The sequence below is a fragment of the Onychostoma macrolepis genome, chromosome 24 (genome assembly GCF_012432095.1).
Source record: "Onychostoma macrolepis isolate SWU-2019 chromosome 24, ASM1243209v1, whole genome shotgun sequence".
Lineage (NCBI taxonomy): Eukaryota > Metazoa > Chordata > Actinopteri > Cypriniformes > Cyprinidae > Onychostoma > Onychostoma macrolepis.
Genome location: NC_081178.1, coordinates 20,378,427 through 20,392,714, shown reverse-complemented (window position 1 = coordinate 20,392,714; position 14,288 = coordinate 20,378,427). Strand labels below are relative to the sequence as shown.

General features: G+C 34.9%; 1 protein-coding gene across 8 annotated transcripts in view; it reads left to right on the top strand.

Annotated features, from left to right (window-relative positions):
- The first annotated feature begins 199 nt into the window (after positions 1-199).
- The window catches only part of kmt2ca (lysine (K)-specific methyltransferase 2Ca), a 149,911-nt gene continuing 135,822 nt past the window's right edge, over positions 200-14,288 (top strand). For 3 of the 8 annotated variants that reach the window (XM_058765626.1, XM_058765625.1, XM_058765620.1), the window contains exon 1: positions 204-546. The gene's annotated coding sequence lies outside the window, so the exon portion shown is untranslated. Of the gene's footprint in view, positions 547-14,288 lie in introns of all 8 variants that reach the window. The other 5 variants (XM_058765622.1, XM_058765621.1, XM_058765627.1 and 2 more) reach the window with 3 other exon arrangements.

Below are 14,288 nucleotides of genomic sequence, written 5' to 3'. Positions count from 1 at the left end.
GTACGCTGATAGGCGACATGGACTCAATCCAGCTCAATTTTCAGAGTCTACTTCCGCGTTTTACAGTCCACCGCTGACGACTGAGAAGACTTTTTACCTCGAGTATGTCCCTATGTATCGCTCCGCAGGGTCAGTCAGACTTTTTAAAAATATCTCCGTGTAGTTTTAAAGCTTCATAACTTCTATCTTTAGCACATCACTCGTCATATATTCGGTTTGTAGATGTTCTGTACGAGTTGGGCGCAATTTAAAACGGAAACTGTGTCTTAAACGTTAAAGTGGGTCTATTTGTCCGTTGCAGTGACAGGCAGTGTTTCGGTCTCTCTTAAACATGGCCACCATGATGGAGTAAACGCTACAACTTTAAAATTCATATAATCGAGGAAAACTATGCTTCTTTCACCCAAATGAGGAATGTTTCGACCTGAAATATCGTACCAAACGCCTAATCCACATGAGAGCTTTGGGAAAAGTTTCTTCTTGGATTACATTCTGAATTAAGTTGGCTGGAAGCTGGAAAGGAAAAAAGAGAATTGCATCAATTCCGTAAGCATTAGCTACTCTTCATCATTCCTCACGCTTTCCGCCGTATTTATTTGTTTATGTGTTGGTGTTTGTAGTTTATGCTTTGGAGAAAGGTGCGATATTTTGATGTTTTTTTTGTTTTTAAGTGAAACGCAAGTGTTGTTTTGGTTTTCATCGGAAAGTGGCGATAGTTGCAGCCTGTGCGAGTGTGAAGAGTAACATTGAAACATTATAATGACAGATTGTTATAAAGTCTGAGCGCGCGCACGTCTTGGTTTGATCGAGGTCTTTAACTAATGACAGATTACTCCCTAGCCTTCAGAATAAACGAAAGTATTGTATTTCGTACGGGACTGTAAAGGACAACGAGGAAGTAACGAGAGAAAAAAATCGATCTGGGTTATAAAATAAGTTTGTATGCCGTTGGTTTCAGTCCAGATGAGTAAGTGTGGCCCGGCGTTGTCTAGTAAACGTCACACGACGTTTGGTGGCAGAAAGTTGTTTTGTTTTCACAGGAGTCCAGCCATCTTACTCCAGTCAAGTTAAAAGCTACTAAACAACTAGTTTCCCTCAACCCAGACTTTATCCTCAGGGCTAACCTGCTGCTTTAAAATGCTAATTGCATAACTGGGGATTCTAACTTCCTTAGTTGTGAGAATTTTAATCAAGTTATTACGAAGTAGCTTAATGCTTTTCCAGCTTGTAAGGGTTAGCTGACATGTCAAGCATTGACAGCAGTGTGACCTGATATACGGCGTCGATAACTACTAATTTTATTTTATTTTTATTTTTTATGAGCTCATATTCTTTGAGGGACTATATGTTTTGGTATTTTTTTCTTTTAAAGCAATTTGTCTTTTTTACGAAATTACGTTATCTTTTTTTTTATACATTAATACAGTTCATGTATTGCATTACTAGGCATTGCAAAAATGGTTGTATTTGTCATCCACCCAAAGACACTTTAAGACTATGTTTGGAATGGCATTGCCTACTATTTACTGTGCACGTTATTCATATTTTCTGTATGAATGAATACCTAGATGGCTTTACTGCTGTATATTGCACATTTTGGCAGAGCACAGTATGTGCAAAACTGTATGACAGAATGCACCTTGCATTTCCAATGTGATGATTTAATATTTTCTTCACTCATTACTTGACTAGACTACCTAGTATCTACAGTTAAGACATATAATTTTTTATTTTTTTTAAAATACCAAGATTATAACCGGACCCCATTTTCTGCCATTTGGATGGTGACTGTTAAGATAAATAGTACAAAAAATAGTGCACAGTATTTAGAAAGCTATTTCCATTTTGAAGATGGCCTTTCCTCTGCAGCTCTGCTGAACGATTCTCATAATAGTAGGAGACCAATTTTCACTTTAAGTGGTTTAATGAGACACATGAGAATTGGTTGAGTTCAGTTGCTTCAATGGCAGCCTTTCCAGAGGAGTTCAGATGTGACCTATCCATCACAATCCACCACAGTGAAGCAGCTTGGGTTTACAGAATCTGCTCACATGCAGACACTTTTTTTTTTTTGAGAAGTTGTACATAACCTACCAAGTTTGAGCTTGAAAAGTTACTGCCAATTTTTTTTTTAAAAAGTGTGCTTGTTTGAATTTAGAATCACATGGTGGAAAATGACCATCATATTTTCTGCAGTGACACTTGCAGCCAATGTAGTTCTCATGATGTTGTTTTCATAACAAGTCCTCCGGTACCTGGTTGTTGTCTGGTGTTACATGCATTCATTCAGTGATCATTGACACCACAAGCCCTCTGGTTCGGGCTGCTTAATGTCCAGTCCCTCACTTGGGGCTGTGCTGTTGAGTTTCAAGTTGCTATTTCGTCACATTTGTCTTAGTGAGAAGTTACTGAGACTAGTATCTGGTGAAGGATTGACTTGCCGTAGCATGCTCAGTTTACTGTAATCTACCAGTGTTACCTGGAATGAAGTCTGAATCCACTACAGCTGTGTTTGCTGTGGCAAGAGTGCTGTCACTGTTTCTTATGGCACTTCATTGTGTAATCCATGTTATGCTGGCCTTTTATTTTATTTTAAATATAAAGGCTTTCATGTCGCTGGCTTGTAGTATACACTACAATACAATATATTGTTCAATGCAGATAAAGTTTGGAATAATTATACAAGTTTGTTTGTTTTCGAAAGACATTATTTCTTTTCCAAAGAAATAATGTTGTTTATTATTAGTATTATTATTATTATTTCAATTTAAAATAATTTTCTAATTCCAATCATTATTCCAATATTAAGTGTCACATGATTTCTTGGAAATCATTGTAACATGCTAATTTGGTGCTCAGTTAGTATTGGTATTCAATTGTTAATAATGGTTCTCGTTATTATCAGTGGTGAAATCGTGATACATTTTTTTCAGGTTTCTTTAATGAATAGAAAAATGATTTGATTTTTCTAAACATTGTCTATACTGTCACTTTTGATCAATTTAATGGATCCTTGCTAAATAAAAGTATTAGGCTAATTTCTTTTTTTTTTTTTTTTAAACGTTACTTATCTCAAACCTTTGAATGGTAGTGTATCACTGTTTCCACAAAAAAACAAACAAACAAACAAAAAAAAAACATCATTGATAAATAATTATAATAAAGGGTGTTTCTTGAGCACCAAACCAAACATATTACAATGTTTTCTGAAGGATCATGTGACGTTGAAGACTGGAGTAATGGCTGCTGAAAATTCAGATTTGTATCACAGAAATAAATTACATTTGAACTTGTATATTAAAATAGACAAGTTATTTTAGATTGTAATAATATTTCACAATATTAGTGTTTTTACTGCATTATCAATAAGACAGCATAAGAGACTTTATTTCAACAAGGAGAGAAAAAAAAACGGTATTTTAAACCGGTAGTGCAAATATTGATGAATTTTTTTTTTTTTTTTTTTGACACAAAGGGGGTTTCCAGTTTCTATGTGGGAATTTGTACTGACCACTTTCTGCCGTAGTCCTCCGTAAATTCTGATATGATAAAGTCCATAATCTGATTGTGATTTTATTAACATGCGTGTGTGTAATAGAAGTCTTGTCCTCCTTTTGTCACCCTGCAACTGTCTGGTTCATGGATCCGATTTATGGACTGAAACAGATGGTTATATCATTAACACTCTAATCATGACACATTTTCCAGCAAATATATGACAGAGTCCCATGTGGCTCCGGTGTGTATTTAATCATTTGAATAAGGCCTGCATTGTGGTATCAAATTATCAAAGCAATCACCAGTGTTCATTCTCACAAATATTTATTTGGACTTGTCTCTCATTTACATAAAAAAAAAAAGTGAGGCACCTACAATGGGAGGCAATGCGGCCAGTTAGTAAACTTTAAACTGCTTACTGTTTCAATAGTGTAGCCAATATATGTAAACAACATTTGTTAAAATGATTTTAGTGTCGAAAGATCACTTACTTGCCTTTTATGTGTAAAGTTATATCAAATTTTACACACATTTTGCCATGATAACATAACACTGTAAACCCTGTAACACTGTTAAACATTGTTTTAAACTAATTTACAGCTCAAATCATGTTTAAGTGTTAAGAAAGGAGTTTAAATGCTTGAATACATTTTTAAACTTCTAATTTCTGCCTTTGTACCCTCTAAAATGGACCCCACTCTCACTTCTTTAAAAAAGTTAAATAAAACAAAAAGGAGGGAGAAGCCGAAAAGATTGTGGTAATCAACATCATGCATGAACCCCAAATGCAGTTTTTTGAGCTTGACTTGTATTGAACCAGGAATATTCTTTTAAAGAAATAATTGAACACCTATAATAATAATAATAATAATAAAAGAAACATTCTGTCGTCATTTACACTTCCACTTAGAGTTGTATAGATCCACTTTCATTGTCCTTTTTAGTGCTTGGTGTAAGACACCATCTACCTTTCTTTTAATAAAAGTACATTTAAGTAAATTATTTTTTGTTTTGTGCCTTCAACTTTAATATCAAGAGTTTATCATGTGACTTCTCTTCATCACATGGGTCTGGATGTATGTCACTGTTTGAAAGGTCAGGTGTATCAGTGTTGTTACATTAATTTATAGTGATTAACGTGTTATGAATTCTAGAAATTAGAATAGAGGAAATGTATTGAACAATCATTGGGTGATACATTGCTAAGTACATTGCACAAAAATGGTTAATGTTGAAAATGGGAGGAACTACTCAATATGATAGTTTGTCTGGATTTGTGCTTTGCAGTTTTTTAGTTCACCTGGCCATTGGACGTAATGCCGGATAACTCACATGATTTGAAGCTTTCCCATCAAATCCTGCCTAACTTAAACTTGTAACAATTACCATCAAATCAAAACCTTTTTGTAAGATACAAACTTAACAATATGTACAAATAGATTTAAAACTTTTTTTTTTTTTTCCTAAAGATTTATTAACTGGGGCTCCAGACAAAAGTTCTTCAGATCCTTTAGCTCCTAAATGAAACATTGACATTGATTTTTATTAGTTTACAAATTTATTTATATCAGATTTAGGCCTATATCACCATTTCTTTCCATATCCCTTTGTCTCATCCATGATTGCTTGCTCAAATGTAAATTGCAAGGCTCACAAACTTTTGTATAATGTGATTCCATTTAGGAAGAGTAAGGATTATGTATGCAACCTAACAACTGGATGTAGCTATTTTGCACTTGGTTGAGTTGTGTCTTGTACAGTAAGTAATAAGCATCTCACACCACCCCCTGATTTGGTTTAAGTGATCAGTTGCTATCTGTTGCAGTTGCATTTTTTTGTAGAGCAGGGGTGCCCAATCCAGAAGGGCCAGTGTTCTGCTGAGTGTTCAGGTGAACCTGGTAAACTCAATTTCTGACTCAACAATCTGCCCCAACACACGTCTGAAAGTTTCTAGTAATCCTGAAGACTTGGATCAGTTGTGTTTCATTAAGATTGGAGCTAAACCGCAAGATAATGGCCCTCTAGAAGATGGATTAGACACCTCTTGTTGAAGGGCATTTATAATTTTCATGGTCAGGTGGGTATACAATCAGTACCAAAAAAAAAAAAAAATTACACACACACACACACACATATATATATATATATATGTATATGTATAAATTAAAAATAAATAAATCACATATTTGATATTCTGCTTTCTAGATTTACCTTCATTGTCTATCTGATTTTTTTTTTTTTTTTTCTTAAAGGTGAAAAAAATGTAGGCCTAGGTCTAATGCCTTAGGTAATTCACTTCTGCTAAACAATCCACACTGTTTGTGGTATCATAGATGACTTTAGCTCAAGTGCTGAAGTTTAATATTTAAGGTTAGGGGTTCAGATCAAACTAAGCATACTCCACTAATAAATCCATTGTGTTTTCCCCTCCCTGCTTCCAGTGCTTTGGCCAAGGAAATTGACTTTTTTTTTTTTTTTGAGCTCTTTATGACCATTTTTCACGCTTATTACTCTGTTCCACCAGTAAGCATTGCCTTAATGTCTGTTTGCATATTGATCACATTGATCGAGCTTGATGTAGTTGACAGAGATCTTTAATTGATTAGTTACTGACAAAGTGGAATGTGAGAGTGTGTAGTATTTAATCTTGACTGTTTTAATGAGACAAAACATTTGGAGTGTATTGTGCTGATGGTGTGTAAGGCATTTTTTTAAAGTCATCATTCATAGAACTGTTGACAATTGTACATTGTACTGTTGATAGGTGAAGTTATAAAGAGCTTTTACAGGCTAATTAGGTCATATCCATAATGGCTATCACAGTTTTATTGTAAGTGGAATGTGTCTTGTTTCAACACTGATGCTTTCCAGGATAAAGTCTAGGTAAGTAGTGCTTGGCCGATATAAGCTTTTGGCCTTTGCACTGGAGAGGGCAGATTTTGTTTCATGTTGGTGCACATGTTATGATAACCTGCACATGTTCTTAAAAATGTACCCTCATAGACGTTTTGGTACTTCACTGAACTCCCAAAGTCTAAAGCTGTTAAGTTGCTAATGATAAATGTTGGCATAAGCTGGCGGGATACTAGATGCTCGCTTTTGTGTACATGCTATATTTAGCAACTTCATCCCTGGTGTTTGCACCTGTGTTATCTTTATTGCGTTGCATAATTCACGTAATAAACTCCCAAATGTGGAATTTACATTTACACGTATCCCATGGGTATGTGGTGATAAACGAGAACAGCTGGAAAGAGATGTCCAAATGTTTTATTTGATAGTCACATTTTGTCTAGACTTTTAAAATGTCTAATTTATCAAATTTCAAAAATCCTCAAACTGAATAATTATTCTAATTTTATTTGGGAGGTTTGGTGAGGAGTTAAGGAGTTAAATTTAAAGCAGTAAGTAAGATGATGTTAATGCCTGTTTAGCAGTATCTGTGGTATAGCGTAAATCTCATCAACACTAGTTTGTTCATTATTAAAGTGAACTTTTGTCTGTTTGGTGATTAGATTAACGGTTATTTGCACTATCCCTTACATATTATAGCTCTCTATATTATGACACATGCATAAATTATTAGAGCCACAAAAAGCCAAACACACAGACCAGTGAAAGTAGATGGTAACAATTTTGACATGAAATATTTGTGTTGGACTTGAATGTATTTTTGTCCCATTGCTTTAACCACTCGAAGTACTATTATTTTTATCATCCTCCGTCTCCATTTTTGTTTGAAAACAAGCTGTCCATTTTAAAAATCTCAACACTTTGGATAATAAGGTAGCCTTATCATTTTTATGAAGCAAATAAAATGGTATAATTTATAATATGACTTTTACTTTTCTTAAAAATGGTTTTAAAGGCTGAAATGTTGTATTACCTTTTTTTTGTCAAAGCTTTATTTGAACATGTAGTACATGTTAGTAGATAATAGGGCTGAGCAGTATATCGGGTTTGTACGATATATTTTTTAACAATGATACAGAATGAGGCAATACTGTTTATATCTATATAGGCCTACAGTAGTTTCAAAACGAGCGCATCTTAAAAATAGTGGAGGACTCTGATTGAACTGCTTCAGGGAAGGTGCATAATCCAAACATGAGGCATTCCTTTTATTAAAGGGATAGTTCACCCAAAAATGAAAATTATGTCATTAATTACTCACCCTCATGTCGTTCCAAACCCGTAAGACCTTCGGAACACAAATGAAGATATTATTGATCAAATCTGAGAGCTCTCTGATCCTCCGTAGACAGCAATGCAACTGCAATGTTATCAGGTCCAGAAACATAGCAAGGACATCGGTAAAATAGTCCATGTGACATCAGTGGTTCAACCGTAATTTTACGAAGCTACAAGAATGCTTTTTGTGTGCAAAGAAAACAATAATAACACAATTTATTCATCAATTCTTCTCCCATTCTTCTCCCCAAGTTACCATGGTCTTCCACCATTTTGAAGAGTATCCACTGAACGTAAACAACGTAATCAGTGGATACTCGCCAAACTCTCTTGTTTACATTCAGTGGATACTATCCAAAATGACGGAAGACGGTTACTCGGGGCTTTGTAAAATTACGGTTGAACTACTGGTGTCACATGGACTATTTTACCAATGTTTACGTTTCTGGACCTGGGAATATTGCATTTGTGTTGCTGTCTATGGAGGGTCAGAGAGCTGTCAAATTTGATCAAAAATATCTTAATTTGTGTTCCAAAGATGAACGAGTTTGGAACGACATCAGGGTTAGTAATTAATGACAGAATTTTTTGGGGGTTTTTTTTTCGTTTTTGGGTGAACTAACCTTTCGAGGGCTTTAAAATCACGTATAAGGCTCTAGTTAACACGTATAATTTAATGCGGCTTGCCCTGTCAGATTCTTTGATAGATACATGTGATGCTGACAGATAGGCTACTTGCGTTGATTAATGCGTTTGAGATGCGGTGTTTTCCTCAGTGCATAACTTACATTTCACAGGTATGTTCTCAGTCCGTAAATATTAGAAAGTCAAGGAAATATTTCCATTGTCCTGTCAGGACTGGATAAGCCTTCTGCATGCGATATTCTGCTAAACTTCAATTAACAAGCACTGCTGCGCGCATGCTCACCAAACAGATGGAGCGCAATGAAATGGGAGTGCAATAATTCTGACAAATATACAATGTCTGTGCCATATGTACATCTAACTGTAAAGTTAGACTACTGTAATGGGGTAATCAAACTAGCCTAATACAATTAGTCTGTGCTTTTGCATTTTTAGTTTAATGACTTTAACTTCTGTCTAAAGAAGTATTATTTTTGTTTTTAGATTGTAATGTTACAATGTAAGAATGTAATGGGATTTTAACCCTTTTTTGCAATTAGGCTATTATATAGCATAGACTACATGGTAACATTTACTATATTTGTTTTCATAGCCTTTATGAACATTGTTTCATTGGATAACATTGGACAGGATGTAACATACCTTTTTTAATATATATATATATATATATATATATATATATATATATATATATATATATATATATATATATATATATATATATATATATATATATATATATATATATATATATATATATATATATATATATATATATATAATTTTTTTTATTATATATATATTTTTTATCCAAATAGAAAAATTCAGAAAATATCACAACTGAACCAAGAAAATACCAAGATATGATTTTTTTTTTTTTGGCCATTATTGCCCTAGTAGATAACTTTGTTGTCACCAAAGAATATTTCTTGCTGAAGCTACTTTTTGTAATGTCTGTTTGATGCTTTACACAACAATGACTTTAAATTATCTTTTGGGAGTAATTTCTTAGCCAAATTTGATGTGTGATTTTAATTTGCGATAAATTAGATTAATTAATCGCCACATGTAATTAATTAGATTTTTTTTTTTTAAATAAATAAAAAATTAATCACTTACCAGCCCTAGTATTTATTTATGTAGCCTATTTATTTTGTATTTATTTATTTTAATTTTATGCTTGCTTGTTCAGAAAAGTGTATATCTGGTGGACTACAGCAAGTCTGCTAATAAAATCAGTCCTGGAGATTTAAAATCTTAACCAGTCAGTAAACATTTGAGCATGACATAAATGAGACGGAAGCGACTTTTTGATTCTAACAAGGAGCTTCTTTATAATAGGGCTGTGCAATTAATCACATGTTATTGTCATGCGTATCTCGTCAGTAAAGCCGGTTCAGTGGTTAGTAGTAAAGGTCTCTGCATACTGAGTCCGAAATTTTCGTATGCGTTTTTTCGTATTCATTATCCTAAAAATTCGTCACGCACAGAATCCTTGCACACTGAGTCCGATGTGTATTAATTAATCTGTTGCAAAAAAAATTTGCGAAACAGTAGCCTACTAAATGGAGTCTTCAAGCATTGAGGATGATTTTGTTGTCCTCTCGCTTCTTAAAAAAAGAAAAAGAAAGGAAATATTGGGTCCATCCAATCCTGAGATATAGAGAGGAAGGAGAGATCCCCCTCCTTATTAAGGAGCAGCGGGATTATCACGGTGATTCAAAGTTTACTTCAGGATGTTAGTGGCTCAATTTGATACTTTGCTAGCGATACTAGAGCCACATATTAAAAAGACCACCAATTTCTGTGAATAATTTTCATCATAATTTTCGTCAACGACATTTTTTTCACTAAAATTTCACAAAAATAATGATGTAAATCTATTGACATTTACGTCAACGAATAAAAACGAGACGAAAATGTTAGGGAGGGTCGATTTGGGAAGAGATTCATTCAAAACGAATCTGCTGCATAGGAGGTTAGATGCGAATATATGAACCGGCAGGACATAAGCTAAAATACGATGTAGCCTATTGTAGTAATGTTGTCTCTGGTATTCTATTCTGTGAATGTATATGCGTGCAGGAGGCGTGGCTTTAGACGGCGATTGCAGGGAGGGTGGGACGTTCACCGTATCACCGTGATGGGGGGGTCGTTTGAGTTTTCCCTCTTTTCCTTTCGGTTTTAAATAACTTGTAAAAGCACCGTGCGCATTTAGCTTTCACTTTTAAATTAACAAAATTAATAAAAATACACCATGCTATATGCCTAATATAAAATAATAAATAACTTACAAATTTTAAATAGGTAGCCTATACAAAACTGAAAATCAGTAAAGACTGAGGAGCAAATAGCCTAATTATAGAACGTTTATAAACAAAACGATTAAGAAAGTTTGGAGGCCCGGACTGCATTTAATGGGAAAAAATTACAGTTTAAATAAAATAAAAATCAGCAAATACCGAAACCGAATAAATGAGAAACGAACTTCCAATATCACCTTAGTTAGGCTAAATGGCAGGTCATATTATTTTTTAAAACGGGTGCTTTTACATTCGTTTTGAAACTCTTCTGCCATCGTCTTGTCTGTCTCACTTCACTCTTCTTGTCAGTCAGCTTGACTCACTCTCCTCACGTGATAAATGAAATCTTATCTGTGATGCGCGACTGTCGTTCGTTCGATGAGCTGCATTGAGCAGAGACGTTGCATTTTAATTGTAGTGTCCTCTAACTGAACTAAATGATTATTACTATTAAAAAAATCTTAATGACGTGAGGGACGGTGCCGCGGTGGGAAAGTGACGTAACCAGTGTTGTGGCTTAACACAGATATCACCACCAACACCGTCTATTGCAGCAAGCCTACTAGTCAGTGATAATGTTCTTTGACAGTGTAAATATTCTTTGCTAAGAATATTCTTTGTAATATTCTATAATATTCTTTGTAAGTTGGGGGGGGTCGTCTTATAATCAACAGTACGGTGATAAGAATGTTTACTTGATATACTGCAATGTTCAGTCAGTGCTGAAGGCACTTTATAAAGTGTAAACATAAGTACATCTAAACAAAACAAGCAAGTCCTAACGCCATGGGAAAAACATAATATACTACAAACACAACATAATAGAGCCAGAGTCAACAGCTGAGTCAGCATTTAATGAAAGGAACTAAACAAAAGCAACAAATAACTTCAGTGTGAAGTGGCAGCATTTAGATGTAGCTGAAGTCTAAGTGACAAATAAATCGATTATCAAAATAATCGTTAAATACAGCCCTACAGTATTTGCTGTAGAGGTTACTCCATTTACAATATGGCAGTGAGGAGGCAGTCTAGGCCTCCCTAAAAGCCCCCTTCAGAAAGACTTGAAGTGTTTGTTGTTGTCATTCTGTCTTTCTTGTGTAGATTAACAGCAGTGTTTCCTCTAAGCCTGCAGAATACTGAAGTCACCCACTGCAGAATTGATGTCGCTCGCTTAGTCTTGTTTTTTACAGCCAAGCCAATACTGGCTCAGATAAGAGCGCAAGGCGAACTGAATCATAGCAAGGCATCTCTCATCTGATTGGCTGGAGTTCTCCAAACAGCCACAGTGAGAGGAGTCCTGTGCCTGACCGGAGCCTCTCAGATTCCGAAGTGATCATGAGAAGGGGGAACGGAGCATAAACAACCCTGTACGCACTTCCACCATGTACTTGATGATATTACTGTGTTGATACCAAACAAATTTGCTGATTTGTAAGGCAAACGTTACGAGTAATATTGCTCATATTTAAGGTAGTGATGCTTTTGGTTGAATTTTTACTGAAACCAAAATTAAACTTTTCAATTAGCTAAAAAAAGATAAATTATGTTTAATAATCAATTCATTTAACTTGTATACACTCCAATAAAAGCTGAGTTGCAAACATTTAAATTGCACCTACAGCTTTTTTATATCAGTGATCTAATTTTGTTTATAATGTTTCTACTTTTGTCTAATTAGTTGTTGAAATATATTAACATTTAAATTGACTGCAATAACTTATTTTCGTAACATGTGTAATATGGTATATCTAGATAGCTAATGAGCTGTAGTAGACATTGAATGGCTTTCCTGATATAGGCTATACATTTAAATTTTTTATGTATACAAATACTTGTATTTTTTTTTCTCGAGAATGAACATTGATTCATGGTTCACTGTAGTTATAGTAGAGCCTCAGCCCAGTTTTCACTCATACTTAATTAGAACCCATTAAGTCAAGTAGAAGTCTACTGTAATATAATACTGAATTATTATTGCTCTTGATGATAATATTATTTAGTATAGTATTATTCAGAATATGCAGTTTTCTTTTCCTTTTTAAACTCTCAAGCCTTTATTTGGTGGAAAAGTGAGTAAATACCTTTTGAGGTTTACTGTCTCTTTTCTGTGACTGGTGTAGTGTTAGATTTGTAAAATAACTTTAGAAAGTGCTTGGAAATGTTCAGAATGGCACAGCAGATTGAAATCGAACAGCTCTGAACCATTGAAAACACAATATCATGAGCAAATTTGAAGCGTTTAGTAGAATTGAGACAGCACAGTGAATCACATGCAGACTTTATGTTTAAGTATATCACACAAGGCCATATCTTTTATCTTTCATAAATGTAATTAATTGTGTAGCCCTGCAATGTCGCTTTAAATTGAAATATTCGTCTTTCAGATACCGTCATATATAAACCGTTGAATGACTTCCGTTTCCTTCAGCGCAGTGAGAGTGAGTGGGTTTGCTGTCAGGCTGTTGTGGTCAGGTAGAGAAGGCCCTGTGATGCTGGCAGTGAAAGCAGCATTCAAATTAGGAGCGGTGCAGGCCTCTCTGCTGGGCGCAGGGGTTTTCCTCCCTCATTTTCCTCCTCTGTCCTCAGCATGACTGTGCTGAATAAAATCTCTAAATTAATTTGAGCAGTGCTCCATGGAGAGCAGCGGCGTCACACTGAGTTGCATCTCTCCCCAGTGTTCATCCACACACAGCTGTGCTCACGATCATCAGCTATGAGTCAACAGCACTACTCTCCTCTCCTCTCCTCTCCTCTCCTCAGATTCACCTCTCAGTGCTGGAGAGAATGCTGCACTAAGGGTTGTGTGGGATATAACATGTAGTGGTAGAAATCTTTCAGCCAGTAGACTTGCTGCAATAGTCGGTGTTTATGGTGTTACCAGTGTTAAGCCTCAACATCGGTTATGTTATCGGTTATGATTTTTTTACAGTAATAAAAATAATGTAGTTCAGTTAGAGAACAGACACTACAATTAAAAACTGAACGTGGCTGCTCAATGCATTGCGCCGAACGACAGTCACAGATCAGGAGCAGGTCAAATTTAATTTATCACATGAAGAGACTGAGTCAAGCTGACTGACAAGAAGAGTGAGATGAGAAAGACAAGATTATCATGGAAAATTTAGTTTCGACTTTAGCATTGACTTTCGCCATTAATCCAAGTTTTTTTTTTTTAACGTTTGTTTCATATGTATTTGGTTCCACGGTGTTTGCTGATATTTACTTTATTTAAACTTTGTGTATTTTATTTTACATCAAGGTGCCTATGCCGTGTCTCCAAACTTATTAATTTTACTAATAAACGTTCTATGTTTCTTATTTATTTGGTTCCACAGTATTTGCTGATTTTCAGATTTGTATACCTATTTAAACTTTTTCTAGCCTAATTTGTTATTTTATATTAGGGATATAGCATGGTGTTTTATTCGTATTGAATCGACACCGAATTGCTGCTAATTTGAAAGTGAAAGTGAAATGCGCACAACGCTTTTACAAGCCATTGAAGAATGAAGGATAGCAAAGAAAAGAGGGAAAACTCAAACATACCAACCAACCCCTCCCCCTCCCATCCAGCGGTGAGACTGGTGAAACCAGTGTTGTCAATTCGATTTACCAGTGGGACTAATGCAGCAATACAAAGTGAGATTTTGT